Raw genomic sequence first — 6274 nt, forward strand, 5'->3', positions numbered from 1 at the left:
ACGGCCTCGGACCGCATGCCTTGCTACGGCGTCGCCCAACATGCCATGCCACGGGCTCGGCCCGCATGCCACGGCACGGCCTCGGCCCGCATGCCTTGCTACGGCGTCGCCCAACATGCCATGCCACGGCCTCGGCCCGCATGCCATGCCACGGCCTCGGCCCGCATGACATGCCACGGCCTCGGACCGCATGCCTTGCTACGGCGTCGCCCAACATGCCATGCCACGGCCTCGGCCCGCATGCCACAGCACGGCCTCGGCCCGCATGCCTTGCTACGGCGTCGCCCAACATGCCATGCCACGGCCTCGGCCCGCATGCCATGCCACGGCCTCGGCCCGCATGACATGCCACGGCCTCGGACCGCATGCCTTGCTACGGCGTCGTCCAACATGCCATGCCACGGCCTCGGCCCGCATGCCATGCCACGGCCTCGGCCCGCATGCCATGCCACGGCCTCGGCCCGCATGCCTTGCTGCGGCGTTGCCCAACATGCCATGCCACGGCCTCGGCCCGCATGCCTTGCCACCGCGTTGCCCAGCATGCCATGCCACCGCGTTGCCCGGCGTGCCATGCCTTAGCCTTGGCCAACATGTCGAGCCACGGCCTCGGCCCGCATGCCATGCCATGCCACGGCCCGCATGTCTTGCCACGGCGTGGCCAAACATGCCATGCCACGGCCTCGGCCCGCATGACGTGCCACGGCCTCGGCCCGCATGACATGCCACGGCCTCGGCCCGCATGCCTTGCTACGGCGTCGCCCAACATGCCTTGCCACGGCCTCGGCCCGCATGCCATGCCGCGGCCTCGGCCCGCATGACATGCCACGGCCTCGGCCAGCATGCCTTGCCACGACGCCGCCCAACTTGCCATGCCACGGCCTCGGCCCGCATGCCATGCCACGGCCTCGGCCCGCATGACATGCCACGGCCTCGGCCCGCATGCCTTGCTACGGCGTCGCCCAACATGCCATGCCACGGCCTCGGCCCGCATGCCATGCCACGGCCTCGGCCCGCATGACATGCCACGGCCTCGGACCGCATGCCTTGCTACGGCGTCGCCCAACATGCCATGCCACGGCCTCGGCCCGCATGCCACGGCACGGCCTCGGCCCGCATGCCTTGCTACGGCGTCGCCCAACATGCCATGCCACGGCCTCGGCCCGCATGCCATGCCACGGCCTCGGCCCGCATGACATGCCACGGCCTCGGACCGCATGCCTTGCTACGGCGTCGCCCAACATGCCATGCCACGGCCTCGGCCCGCACGCCACGGCACGGCCTCGGCCCGCATGCCTTGCTACGGCGTCGCCCAGCATGCCATGCCACGGCCTCGGCCCGCATGCCATGCCACGGCCTCGGCCCGCATGACATGCCACGGCCTCGGACCGCATGCCTTGCTACGGCGTCGCCCAACATGCCATGCCACGGCCTCGGCCCGCATGCCATGCCACGGCCTCGGCCCGCATGACATGCCACGGCCTCGGCCCGCATGCCTTGCGACGGCGTCGCCCAACATGCCTTGCCACGGCCTCGGCCCGCATGCCATGCCACGGCCTCGGCCCGCATGCCTTGCCACGACGTCGCCCAACTTGCCATGCCACGGCCTCGGCCCGCATGCCATGCCACGGCCTCGGCCCGCATGACATGCCACGGCCTCGGACCGCATGCCTTGCTACGGCGTCGCCCAACATGCCATGCCACGGCCTCGGCCCGCATGCCATGCCACGGCCTCGGCCCGCATGACATGCCACGGCCTCGGACCGCATGCCTTGCTACGGCGTCGCCCAACATGCCATGCCACGGCCTCGGCCCGCATGCCACGGCACGGCCTCGGCCCGCATGCCTTGCTACGGCGTCGCCCAACATGCCATGCCACGGCCTCGGCCCGCATGCCATGCCACGGCCTCGGCCCGCATGACATGCCACGGCCTCGGCCCGCATGCCTTGCTACGGCGTCGCCCAACATGCCTTGCCACGGCCTCGGCACGCATGCCATGCCACGGCCTCGGCCCGCATGCCTTGCCACGACGTCGCCCAACTTGCCATGCCACGGCCTCGGCCCGCATGCCATGCCACGGCCTCGGCGCGCATGACATGCCACGGCCTCGGCCCGCATGCCATGCTACGGCGTCGCCCAACATGCCATGCCACGGCCTCGGCCCGCATGCCATGCCACGGCCTCGGCCCGCATGCCATGCCACGGCCTCGGCCCGCATGACAGGCCACGGCCTCGGACCGCATGCCTTGCTACGGCGTCGCCCAACATGCCATGCCACGGCCTCGGCCCGCATGCCATGCCACGGCCTCGGCCCGCATGCCACGGCACGGCCTCGGCCCGCATGCCTTGCTACGGCGTCGCCCAACATGCCATGCCACGGCCTCGGCCCGCATGCCATGCCACGGCCTCGGCCCGCATGACATGACACGGCCTCGGACCGCATGCCTTGCTACGGCGTCGCCCAACATGCCATGCCACAGCCTCGGCCCGCATGCCGTGCCACGGCCTCGGCCTCGGCCCGCATGCCTTGCTACGACGTTGGCCAACATGCCATGCCACGGCCCCGGCCCGCATGCCATGCCACCGCGTTGCCCGGCGTGCCATGCCTTAGCCTTGGCCAACATGTCGTGCCACGGCCTCGGCCCGCATGCCATGCCATGCCACGGCCCTCATGTGTTGCCACGGCGTTGCCAAACATGCCATGCCACGGCCTCGGCCCGCATGCCTTGCTACGGCGTCGCCCAACATGCCATGACATGCCACGGCCTCGGCCCGCATGCCTTGCTACGGCGTCGCCCAACATGCCATGCCACGGCCTCGGCCCGCATGCCATGCCACGGCCTCGGCCCGCATGCCTTGCGACGGCGTCGCCCAACATGCCATGCCACGGCCTCTGCCCGCATGCCATGCCACGGCCTCGGCCCGCGTGACATGCCACGGCCTCGGCCCGCATGCCTTGCCACGACGTCGCCCAACTTGCCATGCCACGGCCTCGGCCCGCATGCCATGCCACGGCCTCGGCTCGCATGACATGCCACGGCCTCGGCCCGCATGCCTTGCTACGGCGTCGCCCAACATGCCATGCCACGGCCTCGGCCCGCATGCCATGCCATGGCCTCGGCCCGCATGACATGCCACGGCCTCGGACCGCATGCCTTGCTACGGCGTCGCCCAACATGCCATGCCACGGCCCCGGCCCGCATGCCTTGCCACCGCGTTGCCCGGCGTGCCATGCCACCGCGTTGCCCGGCGTGCCATGCCTTAGCCTTGGCCAACATGTCGTGCCACGGCCTCGGCCCGCATGCCATGCCATGCCACGGCCCGCATGTCTTGCCACGGCGTTGCCAAACATGCCATGCCACGGCCTCGGCCCGCATGCCTTGCCACGGCCTCGGCCAACATGCCATGCCACGGCCTCGGCCCGCATGCCATGCCACGGCCTCGGCCCGCATGACATGCCACGGCCTCGGCCCGCATGCCTTGCTACGGCGTCGCCCAACATGCCATGCCACGGCCTCGGCCCGCATGCCATGCCACGGCCTCGGCCCGCATGCCCTTCTACGGCGTTGCCCAACATGCCATGCCACGGCCTCGGCCCGCATGCCTTGCCACCGCGTTGCCCAGCATGCCATGCCACCGCGTTGCCCGGCGTGCCATGCCTTAGCCTTGGCCAACATGTCGTGCCACGGCCTCGGCCCGCATGCCATGCCACGGCCTCGGCCCGCATGTCTTGCCACGGCGTTGCCCAACATGCCATGCCACGGCCTCGGCCCCCATGCCTTGCCACCGCGCTGCCCAGCATGCCAATGCACCGCGTTGCCCGGCGTGCCATGCCTTAGCCTTGGCCAACATGCCACGCCACGGCCTCGGCCCGCATGGCTTGCCAGGGCGTTGCCCAACATGCCATGCCACGGCCTCGGCCCGCATGTCTTGCCACGGCGTTGCCCAACATGCCATGCCATGCCACGCCACGGCCTCGGCCCGCATGCCATGCCACGGCCTCGGCCCGCATGCCATGCCATGCCACGGCCTCGGCCCGCATGCCATGCCACGGCCTCGGCCAGCATGCCATGCCAAGGCCTCGGCCCGCATGCCTTGCCACGGCGTTGCCCAGCATGCCATGCCACCGCGTTGCCCAGCGGGCCGTGCCGCGGCCTCGGCCCGCATGCCTTGCGACTGCCTTGGCCAGCGTGCCATGCCACAGCGTGCCATGCCTTAGCCTTGGCCTACATGCCATGCCACTGCCTTGGCCAGCATGTCGTGCCACCGCCACGGCCAGCATGCCATGCCGGTCCGTTGCCCAGCATGCCACGGCCGTGGCGGCATGGCAAGCCACGGCCTCGGCCAGCATGCCATGCCACGGCCTCGGCCAGCATGCCATGGCACTGTCTTGGTCAGCATGCCATGCCATGGCACCGCCTTGTCCAGCACGCCGTGCCGCAGCGTTGGCCAGCATGCCTTGGCCGGCATGCCATGCCAATGCCTTGGGCCAACATGGCGTGCCACGGGCTGGGCCATGCCGGTCCGTTGCCCGGCATGCCACGGCCGTGGCGGCATGGCAAGCCACGGCCTCGGCCAGCATGCCATGCCCCGGCCTCGCCCAGCATGCCATGGCACGGTCTTGGTCAGCATGCCATGCCATGGCACCGCCTTGTGCAGCGTTGGCCAGCATGCCTTGGCCGGCATGCCATGCCAATGCCTTGGGCCAACATGGCGTGCCACGGGCTGGGCGAGCACGGCATGCCACGGGCTGGGCGAGCATGCCACGCCACGGCCTTGGCTAGCAGCAAGGCATGCCACGGCCTCGGCGAGCATGCCATGCCATGCCAAGGCCAAGGCCAAAGCCAAGGCCAAGGCAGTGGGCAAGGCCAAGTCCCTGTGCAAGGCATGGCCAAGGCCAAGGCAAAGGCCAAGGCCGCGGGCAAAGGCCAAGGCCAAGGCCAAGGCCATGGCGTGCCACCGCCTCGATCGATCTTTTTGAACATGATTCTTTTATAATCTTACCCAAACCGTGCAACACAATTAAAAATGCACTACAATCAATTTTAAATGTCATTCCCTATTTTTTTGCAATTTTTCTGGAGCTTTTCGAATTTTTAAAGCCCTTATTTGGCATAAAAAAATCAAAATAAAATAAAAAAAATGAAAAAAATAATTTAATAATTTCTATAATTACTAGTGAATCATCCTTTAATTATGGGAATTTTTCCATAATTTTTTGACTATTTTTATTAATTTTTATTATTTTTTAAGTATTAATATCGAAATAAATTAAAATAAAATATTTTCTGTAAAAAAATATTTTTTTTAATTTTTTTTATGGTGTATTAAATTATTTCCTACAACTTTCATGTTGAAAGTTTTGGCAAAAAACCATTACTTTTTAAAAAAACTCCATTATGACTCCTCGAACATGCTTCATGTTTCCTCCTGCCAGATTGAAAAGGGCTTAACAGGCTATTATAAGGGGGGGGCACCTCCCTTGCCCAGGGCAAGGCAGTGGCAGGTACGCCCCATGTTGGGCGCGGCCTGGGCTGCGGCCTTGGGTTACATGCACTGCGGCTCGACCGCGGCCTGGGCTGCGGCCTGGGGCGGCTCGGCCGCGGCCTTGGGCGGCCTGGACCGCGGCCTTGGGCGGCCTTGCGCGGCCTGGGCGCGGCCTTGGGCGGCCTGGGCGCGGCCTTGCGCGGCCTGGGCGCGGCCTTGGGCAGCATGGCGTGGCATGCGCGCGGGCGTGGGCGGCCTGGCATGCGCGCGGCATGGGCAGCACGGCATGGCATGCGCACGGCCTGGGCGGCCTGGCATGCAGCCGGCCTGGCATGCCCGCGGCGTGGGCAGCACGGCATGGCATGCGCACGGCCTGGGCGGCCTGGCATGCAGCCGGCCTGGCATGCCCGCGGCGTGGGCAGCACGGCATGGCATGCGCACGGCCTGGGCGGCCTGGCATGCAGCCGGCCTGGGCAGCACGGCATGGCATGCGCACGGCCTGGGCGGCCTGGCATGCCCGCGGCGTGGGCAGCGTGGCCTGTGCGAATACCGCGCGCGTGGTCTTTTGACCACGGTGCGCGTGTTGCGCGCATGGTCGCGCACGCCTTTGCACGCCTTCGCACGCAACGCACGTCTAGTGATAAGAACCGCAGCCAAGGCAGCCCAGCCCCAAGGCCAAGGCCACCAGCATGGCATGCCACGGCGAAGGCAGCCCAGCCAAAGCCAGCAGCATGCCATGCCAAGGCCAGCAGCATGCCATGCCACGGCCAAGGCAGGCCAGCCAAAGCC

The sequence above is a fragment of the Camellia sinensis genome, unplaced genomic scaffold (genome assembly GCF_055761805.1).
Source record: "Camellia sinensis isolate YWXY unplaced genomic scaffold, ASM5576180v1 Unanchor6, whole genome shotgun sequence".
Classification (NCBI taxonomy): Eukaryota; Viridiplantae; Streptophyta; class Magnoliopsida; order Ericales; family Theaceae; genus Camellia; species Camellia sinensis.